The following is a 17,249-nucleotide window of genomic DNA, read 5'->3' on the forward strand; positions in this document are numbered from 1 at the left end:
CAGGGAAGATGCACTGCCCTCCAGGCATAAAGGGAGATGGTTTTGACAAAGTGGATTCCAGTGTCCTATGATTTGGTCCTCTCATGTTACTATATCAGGGGGTCCTAATCTTTTGGAACCTTCAGGCATCTTTGGAATTCTGACAGAGGGTGGTGGCCGCAATCACAAAATGGCTGCTGAAAGAGGTGGAGCCAATCAGCAAATGGCTGCCGCTGGAGGCAGAGGCAACTACAAAATGTCAGGGAGTGAAGTTTTGTATATAACTCCAACAGTAATCCTTCAACGTTCTGTTTAATCAGCACAATCAGAAGCTTTGCTGAGGAAAATCCACAATTGGCCCTGTCCTCTTTCTAAAAACTTTGGATGGGTGGTAGGAAAAGGGTGAGCAACTGCCAAGGCATGCACAGGCATCACATTGGGGATCCCCAGCTACACCATCACGTAATTTTATATGTAAAATGGGTGGTTGCTTATTTGAAACCTCCCATTTATCAAAATTTTACCTCATGCGCAAAGCTTATAAAATGAACAGTTAGTAACCTGTCCCTGAGGGACAGGGCCTACCGAGCCTGTTATGGTATTGCTCCAATGTCCGGTCACATGTTACGCATGTACAATCCATGCAACTGTGTAAACTTGATTTTACTTTATTTACTTTATTTATACCCCAACTTTCAATGGGAACCCAAAATGGCTTACATAGAGCGGATTGTAACAAGGTTGATTTGGTGTTACTAGGTATAAAGGTAAAGGTAAAGGTATCCCCTGTGCAAGCACCGGGTCATGACTGACCCTTGGGGTGACGCCCTCCAGCGTTTTCATGGCAGACTCAATACGGGGTGGTTTGCCAGTGCCTTCCCCAGTCATTACCGTTTACCCCCCAGCAAGCTGGGTACTCATTTTACCGACCTCGGAAGGATGGAAGGCTGAGTCAACCTTGTAGGTATACTTGGCTATGTGCATTTGTGGCATTTCTAGGTATTTGCCATTGGTGTGATGTCATTTCTCCCATCTGCGCACCCTCACTCTCCTTCTCACTGCCATCCATTGGACTAGTTAGCAGGCCTGAGCCAGAGAGCAGTTAGCTGGGAATATTATGCCCAGGATGAGAAAAGGCAGTGGTTTTCCCTCTCTTTTGTCTACTCCAAAAGGCCAGAGGCAGAGAGAGCTTTGCTTGTGAGCCGCCATTAGAATTTATTGAATGTTGCTTAGTGTTTATGAGGTGACTTCCTGGAGGCAGGATTATCACAGTGACAACTAGGCAATTGATTTCTCCTTAAATTCTCCACCCCCTCCCCACAGCACTCCTGATACGAATAAGATTTGTGCCTTCACAGCAGTTTGGAGGATTACAGCCAACAAGTTTTTAAATCCGAGTTCAGCGAAACATGCAGGAAAGATCAATTGGTTTTTTTGGGGGAGTGCTGAAGAAATGTTGATCAACTTGACAAATCAAATTAAAAGAGGGAGCTTGTTGCCCAGTCTTAAGATAAGGTGCTGGAAAGTCTCTCCTCTTCCGGACAAATTTTCCAAGTTTCCAGTGTGGGTATTCCAGTGCATAATAACTTTTCTTTTTAAAGTTTCATGCAATGGCAGCAGCAAGGGAGGACTCAGACAGCAAGACTGCACTTCTATGACTTCTATGCCCATTGAAGTCTTAGAAGGGTATAACTTTGCTTATGATTGTGCTGCATGTCTCCAGCCACAAATTAGGAGTTAATTGGTAACCACAGAATCATAGAGATGGAATTGGCCATCCAAGCCATCTAGTCCAACCCCCTGCTCATTGCGGTGTAAAGCATCCATGATGGATATCTGTCCAGCCGCTGCTTGAAGACCACCAGTAAGGGGGAGCTCACCACCTCCTTAGGCAGCCTATTTCCCTGCTGAACTATTCTGACTGAGAATCCCCCCCCCCCGATATCTAGCCTGTACCTTTCGACACATAGTTTAAGCCCCGTTACTGCGGTTCCTATCCTCTGCTGCCAATAGGAACTGCTCCCTGCCCTCCTCTAAGTGGCAACTTTTCAAATACTTAAAGACAGCCATCATGTCTTCCCTGTGGTGGGCATCCTTGCAGCCCTAGGCTGAGAGGTTAGGCTAAGGGACAGTGATTGGCCCAGCTTCATACAGTGGCTGAGTGGGTGTTTGAACCTGGATCTCCCTTTCCTGCTCAAACAGACATTCTGGCTGCCATGCTACAGTGGTTCTCACTGCTGTCTTCTTGTGGGTGTAAATTGCTGTGAAGCTGTAGCTGACTCATGACGACCTTGTGGGGTTTTTAAGGCAAGAGACTGTGTTAGAGGTGGCTTCTTATTGCTTCCTTCTGTGCAGCGACCCCAGCATGGTCTCCCACTCAAGTTGTAATCAGGGCCAAACCTGCTTTGCTTCTGATCTGACAGGACTAGGCACTTGTAGACCCTCCCAGTCAGAGCGATGTATTCTTAAAACAGGCTAATCAGGATGAAGATGATATCTAGGTTTTCCTGCTCTGGGTTTGGTAATACCTGGAGACTCTGGGGGTGGAGCTGAGAGAAGGCAGGATTTGGGGTGGGATGGGACCTCAGTATAATACTATGGAGTCCACCCTCCAAAGCAGCCATTTTATCCAGGGGAACCAATCTCTTTAGAAGAAGAAGAAGAAGAAGAAGAGTTGGTTCTTATATGCCGCTTTTCCCAAACCGAAGGAGGCTCAAAGGGTCTTACAGTCGCCTTCCCATTCCTCTCCCCACAACAGACACCCTGTGGGGTGGGTGAGGCTGGGAGAGCCCTGATATCACTGCTCGGTCAGAACAGTTTTCTCAGTGCTGTGGGGAGCCCAAGGTCACCCAGCTGGTTGCATGTGGAGGAGCGCAGAATCGAACCTGGCATGCCAGATTAGAAGTCTGCACTCCTAACCACTACACCAAACTGGCTCTCTAGTGTGGAGATGAGCAATAATTCAAGAGGATAATTTAAGACAATCTGATAACCATCTTCAAGTATTTAAAAGGGTACCATATAAAGGATGGAGCAGAGTTGTGTTCTCTTGCCCCGGAGGGATGGACCAGAACCGATGGGATGAAATTAATTCAAAAGAAATTCCGTCTAAACATCAGGAAGAAGTTCTTGACAGCCAGAGTGGTTTCTCAGTGGAAAAGGCTTTCCCGGGAGGTGCTGGGTTGTCCGTCTTTGGAAATCTTTAAACAGAGGCTGGATAGCCATCTGATGGAGAGGCTGATTCTGTGAAGTTTCAAGTGGGTGGCACATTACAGTAGATGAGCGATTAGGATGTGAGTGTCCTGCATAGTGCAGGGGGTTGGACTAGATCAGGAGTAGTCAACCTGTGGTCCTCCAGATGTCCATGGACTACAATTCCCATGAGCCCCTGGCAGGGGCTCATGGGAATTGTAGTTCATGGACATCTGGAGGACCACAGGTTGTCTACCCCTGGACTAGATGACCCAGGAGGACCCTTCCGACTCTATTATGGTATGATCCCCTGGTCCCACCTGGCGACTGGCATCCCTAATCATAGTCCATGTCCTGCAGCAACACTCCTGGGGAATTGTCATCAGCCATACATTTTCACAGGGCTGCAGCCAATCCTAGTTCCTTGGTTACTATATCTGGACAAAATATATGTCTGTCCACTTTGCACTGAACACTTTTTGAAGGTGTGCACGTAAAACATTTTCTTTTGATGGAGTAGTATAAAAGTAATGCATGAACTGGGCTACAGGAGATGACATTTAGCTTCTAGTGAAGAAATTAAGACTTCCGCAATCTGTGCGGTCAGATGTAGGCTTAAGGTTTTCAGCCGGCTTCTACTCCCAATGCCTTTAGAACTGTGCCCACAATTAAAAGCACTGTCTGCTGTGGTGTGAAAAACTTCAGCTCTTAATTCCAGCAGATCACAGCTCTTAAAGGAACCCTGGCAGGGGATAATTGTGAAGCTGGCAGTCCCACAAGGGCTGGGGGAAGGGGGGACATCCAGTGTAAATAGGAGTGATTATAATCACCAAGGCACCAGCAGAAAGTTCACCAAATGTGGTGCTGCATGCTGAATTTGAGAACTGCGTTCGTCTTCTTGTTACTGCAAAAATAGACTTGGAAGAATGCAAGTAATATCTGGTGAAATTTCTGAAGCCAAAGGGGCAGGGAGCAGAATTTCCAGGGGACCATAGCAGTGCTTCTGCATCCCCCTTATTCTTCTTCATGACAACCCATAGCAGAATAAATTAATCAATATTATGCAGAATGTATTTTCCTGGTTTGCATCATTCAAACAAACCACAAAATCCAGCCTTTCCTGGCCAGTATGGTATAGTGGTCGGAGTGAATTAGAATCCTGGAGACCCAGGTTTAGGCTGAGCAAGGGGTTGAACTAGATGGCTTGCATGGCCCCTTCCAACTCTAGGATTCTATGAACCCCCACTCTGCCATATGACCTTGCTGGGAGACCTTGGGCCATTCACAGATTCTCAGCCTAATCTGTCTCTCAAGGTTGCTGCAGAACGTCAACATTTGAGTCCAGTGGAACTTTGAAGTCCAACATAGTTCAAATCTGTGTGTAAGATTTTGTGAGCCCACACATGAAAACTTATACTCAGAATTAAACCTTGTTGGTCTTAAAAGTACCGCTGGACACAAAATTTGCTGTGTTGTTTTAGACCGTGATGGCCCACTTGAATCTGTCTCAAGATAAAGGTATCCCCTGTGCAAGCACCGAGTCATGTTTGACCCTTGGGGTGACACCCTCCAGTGTTTTCATGGCAGACTCAATACGGGGTGGTTTGCCAGTGCCTTCCCCAGTCATGACCGTTTACCCCCCAGCAAGCTGGGTACTCATTTTACCGACCTCGGAAGGATGGAAGGCTGAGTCAACCTTGAGCCGGCTGCTGAGATCGAACTCCCAGCCTCATGGGCAGACAGCTTCAGCTAGCATTTCTTCTGCCTTACCACTCTGCACCACAAGAGGCGTCTCAAAATTACTAAGAGGATAAAGTAGAAGAGAAGAAAATGAAGTGAGCTGGTTTTGGTCTCCGTGAGGGAGAAGTATAAATGAAGTGAAATAAATAACTACAGAACACTTATCAATTCAATTGTCTTCTTGATGTAACAAAATAGCTGTAGAAATGATCCCTGAGACCATTGCCTGGAAACCACCAGTTGATTCTTGGACACGAGAGAACTGACACATCAGCTGAAACAATAGAGGGAGTGATATGGTCGTGTACTGGTCCAACATGAAGTCTTCCGGTTTGCCAAAAACAGAAAATTTATGAGCAATATTATTGAGCTGATGTCCTTTTCAAGCATTTCTTTGCCATTGCTCCAGCACAAGAGATAATAAAAATGTGGGACAGCTAGAAAAAATGTGGGAGTTCGTTTCTGGCAGACCCCCATAGGGGTACTTAAATTACATTTATTAAGAAGCACTATAAATTTCAGCAGAGCTATTTGTCTAGCTTCTTAACCTCTGATACTAGCTACCTTTCCTGTGCCATTTTCAATTTCTAGGAAAAAAGAATATTTACATATCCATGTTCCTTTCTCTGTGCAGAGTCTTTTAGGTTTCTAATGCAAATATTTTAGATGGAATATTTCTAATTACTTGCACTTTCTACTTTGTCTTTTTGGAAGAAGTCAGAGAATTAGAAAATTAAATTGGATTGTTTTAGAAATCCATTAATGAGATATTATTCCTTTGCTCCCTGCTCATAACAATCTCAAGACATTTGCAGAAGACTGAAGTACAGCATAGTAACTGTTGCCATACACGATATGTGTCCGGAATAAGGTATTTAATGAACAAAATTCTGTCTTCTATGAACATTTTATCACATCCTTGCTCCAAGCAGCATACATGGGTTGAGGAATAAAGGTATGAAAACTGTAGGTTTTGAAAAAGCATGAAAATTATGCATAAATGGTTTGAAATGTCTAGGACACTTAGTTTTGGGTGAACAAAGCTGACAACTAGCTTGGTAACCTCTATACGCTATCTACATTTCCAGATTGCAATATCTGAAGTCTTTGATAGCTTCAGCCTTGATGCTAAAGACCATGGCTTATGGGAATAACTTTCCCCCCACTCTTCCAAAATACTAGAACTTGAGGGCATCCAGTGAACCTAACGGGCTGTAAGTTCAGGATGGAAATTGCTTTAGGATGCTTAAGGCTGATCCTGCGTTGAGCAGGGGGTTGGACTAGATGGCCTGTATGGCCCCTTCCAACTCTGTGATTCTATGATTCTATGACAAAAGGAAATACTGCTTCACACAGAGAGTGATTAAAATGTAGAATTTGCTGCCACAGGAATAAACAGTTTTCAAGGGGGATTAGATTGATCCATGGTCTATCTATGAGCCATGGTGACTAGCATTAATCATCTGAATCCCAGAGCCAGGAGGAAACCTCAGGGAAGGCCTTGGTCTCTATGCCCGGTTGCTGGCATTCCGGAGGAACCAGGTGGTCACTGTGTGAGACAGAATGCTGGCTAGACGGACCCCTGGTCTAACCTAGCAGGGCTCTTCTCATGTTCTTAGGTTTCCCTTCTGTTGCCACCTGCAGCCAATTCCAAAGAGGCCCAGCCATTAGAGAACAGCTGGCAGGGCCATTATTTATTTTTAATTTATAATTTATTTTAAAATTTATATCCTGCTCCTCCTGACATGTGTCAGCTCGAGAAGGATCACAATAAACAGTAAACCCCCCATAAAATACAATTCAGCATTAAAACATTCTCTGTCCCCACAATTAAACTAGCATCAAAACTAGCATCAAGATGATGATAAAAAGCAAAGTGAGTGCGCTGGAGCAGGGGTAGTCAACCTGTGGTCCTCCAGATGTTCACGGACTACAATTCCCACGAGCCCCTGCCAGCATTTGCTGGCAGGGGCTCATGGGGATTGTAGTCCATGAACATCTGGAGGACCACAGGTTAAGGATCCCTGAGCTGGAGTATCATGATTTTGCCTGTGGAATCCACAGAAGCCTTCTCCAACATTAAATATTTAAAGTTATATAAAATAACTTTTATTTTTGATATTATTATGGTAGGAAGGGTCCGTGATAGCAAAAGTGCCTTGGGCCCACAAAAATCATAATGTGGTCTTGACAGCCAGGGGTAAGAAGGCTTTGGGCTCTGGGACCTGTTGTTGACCCTCCAGAGTAACTGGTGGCCACTGTGTGAGATAGGATGCTGGACTACATGGACCTTTGGTTTGATCCAGCATGTTTCTTATGCATGCAATTAGCCCTTCCTGACAATTAATCCCTCACCACCGCCCTCTCTCTACCTATATGTAACGGTTAAGGAAAATCTGTTTCATTGTATCTAAAGAAGTGTGCATGCACCTGAAAGCTTATACCTTGAATAAAACTTGCTTGGCCTTAAAGGTGACCACTGGACTCAAATTTGTTCTCTTGGTAGGGGAAGGTCGGTAACTTGGAAAACAACAATGTAATCTAGATGCCGAAAAGTCAATAAACAAAGTGGGCATTAGGTAAAATAAATGTGATGGTATAAGCAGATCAGAGCAAGAATGTTGGCCATGCAAATAATTTTTGGCATCTCACCTGAGCTGCGTCAGTGCAAAGAATAGTTATTCCTGTGCGCTGGAGCAAAACCATCCAAATCTGCTCTGCTCATCAGACATAATCCCCTGTTTGCACTTCTTATTAGGAGTAGTGTGGGCAATGTTGAAAACAAGAGTTCAAGTGGATCAACTGGAGCTCAGATTCTGTTGAGATAACCTTGGGAATGTGGTGCACCCTACCTGGCTTTCAACACAGGGTTGAATGATGGGATATGGGACATGGAGCTTACTTATCCGATGAAGCCATTTCTTTGACTTCTGAAGCCAATGGTGATCCCGTCCCCCATAGGGTTTTCAAGGTAAGTGATATTCAGAGGTGGTTTGCCATTGCTTGCCTCCTTGACATGACCCTGGCATTTCTTGGAGGCCTCCCATCCAAATATTAGCCAGGGCCAATCCTGCTTAGCTTCCGAGATCTGACAAGGCTGGACTAGCCTGGGCTATCCAGGTAATATCCTGTGATTAATTCACCATAAACTGAGCGCTGCATGGATTCACTGCAATGCACATAAAAAGGATTTGTCCTTTTAGGGTTGGCAACAGGCAAGGAGAAAATCACCATCTCTTTGGAATAGATATTCAATCTGTGAAAACGGGCAGCTGAAGCTCTCCATGGTATGGAGGTAAATAATATTCCATTAGGCCTTCATTCTGTGAAGGAATATTTTTTCCCTCCAGGCAGTTGGCAAGCCAGTTTGGTGTAGTAGTTAAGAGTGTGGACTTCTAATCTGGCATACTGGGTTCGATTCTGCACTCCCCCACATGCAGCTAGCTGGGTGACCTTGGGCTTGCCATGGCACTGATAAAACTTTCTGACTGAGCAGTGATATCAGGGCTCTCTCAGACTCACCCACCTCACAGGGTGTCTGTTGTGGGGAGAGGAATGGGAAGGCGACTGTAAGGCGTTTTGAGACTCCTTCGGGTAGGGAAAAGCGGCATACAAGAACCAACTCTTCTTCTTCTTCTTCTTCTTCTTCTTCTTCTTCTTCTTCTTCTTCTTCTTCTTCTTCTTCTTCTTCTTCTTCTTCTTCTTCTTCTTCTTCTTCTTCTTCTTCTTCTTCTTCTTCTTCTTCTTCTTCAGATACTCCTTGTCTTTTGTACTAGTTGCCTAGGATAAGTAGAGTTTCCAGCTCTGAGTCATAAAATTCCTAGAAGTTTTGGGGGAAGAGCCTGGGCAAGGGAGGAACCTCTTGCGGAACTAATCTATTGAGGAACTAATCTTGGTCATCCAGAGATCAAATGTAACATTGACAAATCTTCTAGTGCTACCAGCAGCATTAAGGATAAGACATAGAGTGCAATCTCAAACATGGAAACCAGGCACCTTATTGGCTACTAGAGCCAAGCCCGTTGCATTCAGGAATACAGTGGGCCCTAGATTAGAGGGGTGGAGTGGAAGAACTCTGCGGATGGCCTCCCCCTCCCCCCAGGACCTGGAAAGGCTGCAGGCAGCTATTATGGAACTCACCGGCAGGGATCTTCAGCCTCCAAGCCTCAGAGGGAAGGAGGAGGGGCTGGTCAGGGGTGGGGGAAGGAAGGTGATTGGCTGGCTGCTGGATAGACAGGCAAGCTGGTTGGAGGAGGAGGCACTCAGGAGCAGGAGAGCCTCCCTGAGTGGGCGTTAAGCGCTGAGCGGCACTTAAGCCATGAGACATGCTCCTCCTCCAAGGCCTTACCAGAAATATAGAGTGGAACAGATTGCCAGCAAAGTCACAAGTAAACCAACCAGTGGCCACTCAAGGGAATGCATGTGAGTGGGGGAACAGAACTACACAAACTCTGCTTGTAACTAATCTGGAATTGTCCAGAACTCCCTCTCTGGAAGATGTCCCTTCAAACCCTGCGGAAGTGAAGTGAGAAGAATCTATTTTGTGTTGCAACGAGTGCTAGATCTGCCAAAGATATCTTTTGGAATTTGGTATCCAAGAATAGACTTTCTGTTTTTGTGTGAGTTTCATGGGCATCTTGCTGCAGAGGGTCAAGGCTCACGGTGGAATGATGGGATTTGGATGCTGCTCTTACCGCAATCCTGAACTATCACATGCAGTTAGATACTTGGATCCAAGAAGCTGTTGAAATTCCTTGGTTTAACTACTTTTGCGAAGTCAATAAATTTCGAAATAAAGTTTTTTGATTAGCTGGCAGCCCTTTACTAACCCACCCCCCCAGCATTTGTATTGTTATCTCTTTTCAAAAGGAAAAGGGGGGGGGGGTCCCTATTAGGCTTAAACAATGTTTTTCAGAAAGATTTAATATTTTAGGATGATGCCAGCGTGTGGGACAGCTCAAAGCTGCTCATATTGCAGAAGGCTGAGAATCTGGGCTTTGAAACGGAGCATATTTTGAACATAATTAATTGTGGATGACTGATTCCAGATGTTCCTGGAAGATTTTATAGAAAGGGGTTCTCGTGTAAAGATACTTCTGAAACAAGGTGAAGGGAATCACAGAAACTACAAACGCAAACAGTTTAAAGCGTCTTTTGCACGCACAACTTACTTTAGGTTATCACTGAATTGGAGTCAGTAGAGTTTTAATTTGAATCCTGTGACTGCACCTTGCATGTTTTTTCCCCTCTGATTTTCTCCTGGGAATCATCGCAAAGTATATGTTCTGCATACCATCAAGAAAAAAAAGATAGTGTCCCAGCACTAATTTTTGTGTGTGCAGTAAAGTAGGTATCTCCCTATTTGTCAGTTTCATCTGGGTCACAGGTGGAAATAAAACCTGACCGAGGTACATGGTGAATGTCCATGTGGACCACCCTGAGCCTCAGGGGAGGGCAGTATATAAATGTAATAAATAAATAAACATGAGGGGAAATGCAGAAGAGGAAAAAAAACACCAGGGGACATTTGTTGTGAATGTCCAGGAAAGCACCAGTGCATAAAAGGCCTAAAATTGATCTGATGTTCAGAAACAGTAGTCTGGAAGAGAGCCCCTGCTTTAAAAAAGCAAAACAAAACAAAAGCTTAAGTATGTTTTCTTTCAGATACTAAAACCAACTGTGGAGGGGCTCCAGGTAGTATTGGGGCCATGATGCAGGAAAGCTTTTATTTTAAACCATGCCTCCATTTGTCCTTTAGCTCTCACTTTTCACTGACAGTGAAAAAAGACAGAGGTAAAATTCAATTCTGTTCTTTGGAAAATTTCAGGCAAAAGGGATGTTATTGATGGGGGAAATGTTGTTAAATCTCTTTCTCCCCTGCTCTGCCCCAGTTCAGGGGCCCCAAGAGTCACTTTTATTATGAAAGAAAATACCAGGAGGTCAAATCTGATCCTGCATTAAGCAGGGAGTTGGACTAAGACCATTTATGCACTGGGAACTTCACTGCCCCACCCCCCTGTCAGGAGCACAGATCGGGGGCTGATGAGGTGCACCAGGCCAAATGCTCCCCCATGTGGGTGCAGAAAGAGGTGGGGCAACCTGCCATGACTAAAACTCCAGCCTGCAGCCCAGCATGAAACCTCCAGTGCATAAACAGTCTAAATGGCCTTCCGACTCTATGATTCTGTGTGCTGCCAAGTTGCAACTGAACCAAGTTTGAGTTCGGTGGCACCTTTGAGGCCGACAAAGTTTTCTTCGAGGTATAAGCTTTCATGTGGAAGCACACTTACTCAGATGTATATCCAGCATTATATATATTGAACATGAAAGATAATACCTTGAATAAAACATCATTGGTCTTAAAGGTGCCACCAAACTCAAACTTTGTTCTGCTGCTTCAGGCCAACACAGCTCCCCAACCCAAGTTGCAGATGACTTAGGACAACCCCAGCAAGGGGCTTTCAAAACAAGTGAGAAGCAGAGATGGTTTGCTACACTCTTCCTCTGCACAGCAGTCCTTGGTGATTTCCCATCCAAATAATGGCCCTGCTTAGCTTCCATGATTGGGCTATGGGGGTGGCCAAACTGTGGCTTTCCAGATGTCCATGGACTACAATTCCCATGAGCCCCTGCCAGCATGGTGCTGGCAGGGGCTCATGGGAATTGTAGTCCATGGACATCTGGAGAGCCACAGTTTGGCCACCCTTAAGTTGATAGCATTCCGCCTTCCCTCCTCAGGCTGTACATGTGAAGATATACATAAAATGGTCAGAATGGGTTTGGAAGAATCAGGTGATTCCAAAAGCCTTCTAAGGACCATGTTTCATTGTTTTTCTTTTGGTATTTGGGTGTGGAACACATTGCAAACAGTGAATCAATGAGGAACAAGCCTGCACATGTATTTTAAAGACAGTTTTGCATGCAGACATCCATCCTGAGAGTACAAATGGCAATAATGGGAGAAGCAGCCCTTAGTGGTAGATTTTACCTGCTTTCACCTGGATTCAGATATCATCTCTTGGAACATTTCTAAATTCCAGAATGATCGAAATGGTCCAGAAATCAAATGCGTTAAAATCAACTGGAGTGTAGGACTCAACGGAAAGGGATGCTCTGTCTCACCACTGCGTTTTTAAAATTATTTGCTTTGTTCTGGGTTTTAGCAGGCAAGTCAAATTGTTTTACTCAGGTTTCTTTTCTGATCTCAGTGCCCACATTTTTGCGCTAGTTATGTGTATATTCAGCCAAACAGTCACGCATCCCATGCAACTATGCCAGTGTCACATCACATCCTCCTTTTTATTTGACACACTTGTTCCCCTGTCTTCCTTCCCAGACGCCCTGTGAACCACACACACTACTCTCTCTGCCCTCCTGCATTTTCTCCTCACAGCAGCCCAAGGTCGCCCAAAGAGTTTCATAGTAAGTAAGGCTCACTATGGATGACAGTCCATCAGGCTAACCAAAGTCAACGGGTTCAGAAGGCCATGACTCTAGCCAGGATGGCAATGTAAGATATGAAAATTGGAATAAAACAAAGTGAAACTAGAATAAAACTGTGATGCTATTAAGCCCTCAAAGGGCCTTAAGGGCTAGTGACCAAAATCTACTTAGGATCCCTGACCCTGACGAGAGCATCCAGCCACCTCATTCTCTGTTGTCCCCTTCTTCTTTTGCCCTCAATCGCTCCCAGCATTAGGCTCTTCTCCAGGGAGTCCTTCCTTCTCATGAGGTGGCCAAAGTATTTGAGTTTCATCTTCAGGATCTGGCCTTCTGAGGAGCAGTCAGGGCTGATCTCCTCTAGGTCTGACCGGTTTGTTCGCCTTGCAGTCCAAGGGACTCGCAAGAGTCTTCTCCAGCACCAGAGCCTCAATTCTGACATATAGGGTGGAATAAAAACGTAAATAGCAATGAAATACATAAATAAATAAATACTGGCTATTAAAACCTCCTAGACCAAGCTTGGAGAAAGAAACAATAAGCAAGCACTTCTAAATGCCCGTGTCAGGAGGAAACATCAGGGTGTCCTTGCCCTGTTCTTGGACTCCAAAGTTGGCCAAAGGGTGAGATGGGAAGCTGGACTAGATGGATCAACGGTGCAATTCCACAGAGTTATTCTTATGTTCTTAAACAAGGCCTGCTGTCTACTAATGAAGATGAATTGGTTTTTATGCCCTGCTGTTCTCTGCCCGAAGGAGTTTCAAAGCAGCTTATGATCACCTTCCCTTCCTCTCCCCACAACAGACACTCTGTGAGGTGGGTGAGGCCGAGAGAGAGCTCTGACAGGACTGCTCGGTCAGAACAGCACTATCAAGGCTGTGATTGGCCCCAGGTCACCCACCTGGCTGCATGTGGAGGAACAGGGAATCAAACCCGGCTCACCAGATTAGAAGCCGCCGCTATTAACCACTACACTACACTACACTGGTTAAGAGACACATGTGGACGCAGAGCTCCATATACTGGGAAGAGTGCTCAAATTGGATGTTAGAACTCCATGGCAGTCCTTCAGTTGTTCTGCAATGTTGGTAGGACTGAGACCAAAATATCAATTTGCTATCTTTGGCCACTAGCTTTATGCAGCATTGTTGTCCTGGTCTTAATACCATGTCCAGAAAATGTTCAAGGTTTGCTGAATCTCCACAGTTACGGGGCAGACAAAAAGAAAATGTCTCTGATTTCTCTTGAGCAGAAGGTTCTCAACCTTCCTAATCCCACGACCCTTTAATACCATTCCTCATGTTGTGGTGACCCCCCAACCATAAAATTATGCAAGTGTTCTTTCACAGAAATTAAACCGAAACTGACCAATGGCGTGAAGATCCACTGATCTTGAGCAAGCTGCAATTAACCCATGAAGTGCCTGGATACTTGAGTCAAGAGTGATGTATACCAAGTTGATTTTAAAGGTCATAATGGATGTTAAGGGAGGAAGTTGTTTCTAAGGTTCCAAAAGCAAGACACGTTTCAACCACTAAACAATAACATAAAAGTTCTTCCTGACCAGATACATCATAAAATACCTGTGGATGCTAAAAGATGAAGTCAGTCAACACTCGGAAGATTTTGCTAAAAAAAAAAAAAGGAATTCAATTTGATTATTATGCTAGGAGTATCTCTCTCACACACAGCAAGTGGGGCAATAATTCGCCTCAAATCAACACATTCATTTGTCGCACTGCGTTACAACCTATGAGCTATTTTTTTTCAATAAAAAGGTCAAGGCAAATTGGAGGGAGTTCAAAGGAACACAGCAAAAATGATAAACATTCTGGGCAAAAACAGAGCTGAAGGAGAATTTAAAAGGAGCGATGCTTCTGTAAATCTATAGAAGACTTATGGGGACATGACAGCTATCACAACACTGCACATCAAAGAGTGTGAGGATGAAGGATGGGACGAATTATCTGCTTTATTGCCTGAGGATTAAAGTAAGAAGGAGGGGGGAATTTTTGCAAAGAACATGCAAATAAAGAGAAACTGTTTGGGAGATCTGACATCAGTGAGCAGGCGAAAGAATAGGCAGTATTCTTCCACAAGTTATCGAAAGCAGGACTAGAAACCCTGTTTTATGAACAATAGTGGTCATTTTTGATATGCTCTAAAAAGAAGAAGAAATGAAGACCTGAAGTTCTTTTTTCTTCTTAAACTGGGCCACTTTCATAGAATCATAGAATCATAGAGTTGGAAGGGACCTCATGGGTCATCTAGTCCAACCCCCTGCTCAACGCAGGATCAGCCCTAAGCATCCTAAAGCATCCAAGAAAAGTGTGTATTCAACCTTTGCTTGAAGACTGCCAGTGACTTTAAGCTTGTGCAGTGCAAATGGTGGTTTGTCCAACCCAAAGTCGGCCCTGGCCTGCCGGAACACTCTGCTAAGTGAGATCAGAGCCCTGCGGGACTTTTGATAGTTCTTCAGGGCTAGGAAGAGCCTCTTGTGGCGCAGAGTGGTAAGGCAGTGACATGCTGTCTGAAGCTCTGACCATGAGGCTGGGAGTTCAATCCCAGCAGCCGGCTCAAGGTTGACTCAGCCTTCCATCCTTCCGAGGTCGGTAAAATGAGTACCCAGCTTGCTGGGGGTAAACGGTAATGACTGGGGAAGGCACTGGCAAACCACCCCGTATTGAGTCTGCCATGAAAAAGCTGGAGGGCGTCACCCCAAGGGTCAGACATGGCCCGGTGCTTGCACAGGGGATACCTTTACCTTTTACAAGGCTAGGAAGAAAGATCTGTTCCATCAGGCCTTTGGTTGAGGTCGAAAGCAACCTCTGAAGCTGCTGGCATCTCCTCTACAGTTGAACGTCTGCCAGTTTGGCAGTTCTCTGAAGGGAAAAATCCTGGAATACATAGGTAGAGAATCCCAGATACCTGCCTCTCTCTGTGCTGATTCCCCCAAGTAACTCGGAGGAGACTGCCAATTTGGTAACAACACCTCATGCTGTGCGGTATTTCAACGATGAAAACAGGGTCATCGGGATTCTTGCAACACAACCGGAACTACTGGCCAACTCCGGTTAAACATTCCTAATCGGTCGTCTCAGTCTGCTGGATGCTGCTTTATACTCTGTAATAATAGCTTGGCCTGTAGCGTTCCAGAAGGCCAACAAGGCACTTTTTATTTAGATTAAACACATTCCGGGCAAGCACTGTTATTTCACTGTGTATTAGCCGCTCGAAATGAGCTTCACTTATACAAGAAGTAAAAGATTCAGAACTACTTGGGTTATCTTAGCACTCATGCACGCGAGGTGCATCAGAGACATGATAAACCCACTACCTATCTACCTTTATAAAGGTTGGTAAGAGTTAAAGCTTACAAAATGGCAACTCTCAAGGGACCATGTCATGTATAAACACTTCTACTTGTGTGATTTCTGGGGTGGCCAAACCGTGGCTCTCGAGATGTCCATGGACTACAATTCCCATGAGCCCCCTGCCAGTGCTGGCAGGGGCTCATGGGAATTGTAGTCCATGGACATCTCGAGAGCCACAGTTTGGCCCACCCCTTCATCTTCTGCAAAGGAAGGAAGGCCTCACTCATTTCCGGTACTAAACAATCCAAGAGCTAACCGTTTCGCAGGCTGTTCTCTGCCTGGTAAATTGCAGGGATGTTTCTGTTCTGCTTCTGCAAGTGAAGGCCAAAGGACAGGGAGAGTTTATGGGTTAGTATTTCAGCATATAAATCGGAACGTCTGGAATCTGATAATCTAGCTGTAATGTTCCACTTGCTTGAACACAAGAGTCTTTTCCCAACAGAAATTACCACTCCAAATGAAATCCGGTTGGGCTACAGCAGCTGGAGAGCTGGCCTTTTATTGGCATCCTTCATATATTTTTTTAAAAGGTTGCATCTTTTTTCTCTTTCATGTGGTCAGAAACATTATGTGATCAGGGCTCACTCACTGAAATCTTGTATTCCTTGTCAAGATTCCCATATTTAACTGAGTTGTGCGACACAGATAAGCCCATTATGCATGGAGTGGAAAGTCTGCATTCGGGGTGGAATGGCGGGGGCTAAAATCACCTGTTATGCACGCTACAGGCGGCAACCGGGTGCAGAGTCAACGTATGCCGCTGAAAAAGCCACGTTAGCGAGATGCGGAAGAAAGTGGAGTTTCCCGGGACCAGGGCGCAACCAGAAGCGGCTCCGGAGTATCCGTGTGCATAATCGGATACTCTGGGTTTTGCCGTCATTGTGTTCCGTCCCATGCATAATCGGTTTGCTTCACTTCTTCCTCCTCCTCGTTCTCCATGCCACCGTTTCAGCAGCCGTGCATAATAGGCCATATGCAACTCTTAGGACCTCACTTCAGCCCACGCAGGATTTTCTTGAAGGAACTTGAAGAAGAGTGCTTGATGGCTCTGGCAATCAAACTATAAGAAACTAGGGGTTAAAATCCCCCTCTCCACATGTTTCCAATCCTAACCCCCCCATGAAACTTGCTTCCATTCTCTTGTATGTGGCAGTTCAATGCCATGAGACAATAAGCAAAGGTCTGTTATAACTGTTTTAATAAAAATAATATTTAGAGAGCCAGCTTGGTGTCGTGGTAAAGAGCGGTGGCTTCTCATCTGGAAGAGCTGGGTTTGATCCCCCACTCCTCCACATGCAGCCAGTGGCGTGACCTTGAACTAGTCATAGTCCTGATAGAGCTGTTCTCCCAGAGCAGTCCTGCCAGTTTCACCTAATGCATTGGGGGGGGGGGTCTGTTGTGAGGAGAAGAAGGGAAGATGATTGTAAGCAAAGTATTAAAAAAACCCTCTTCTTGCAAAGTGGCCATTTTCTCCAGGGGAACTGTTCTCTGCTGCCAGAAGATCCCCAGCCACTACCTGGAAAT

Source organism: Paroedura picta, chromosome 7 (assembly GCF_049243985.1).
Source record: "Paroedura picta isolate Pp20150507F chromosome 7, Ppicta_v3.0, whole genome shotgun sequence".
NCBI classification, from domain to species: domain Eukaryota; kingdom Metazoa; phylum Chordata; class Lepidosauria; order Squamata; family Gekkonidae; genus Paroedura; species Paroedura picta.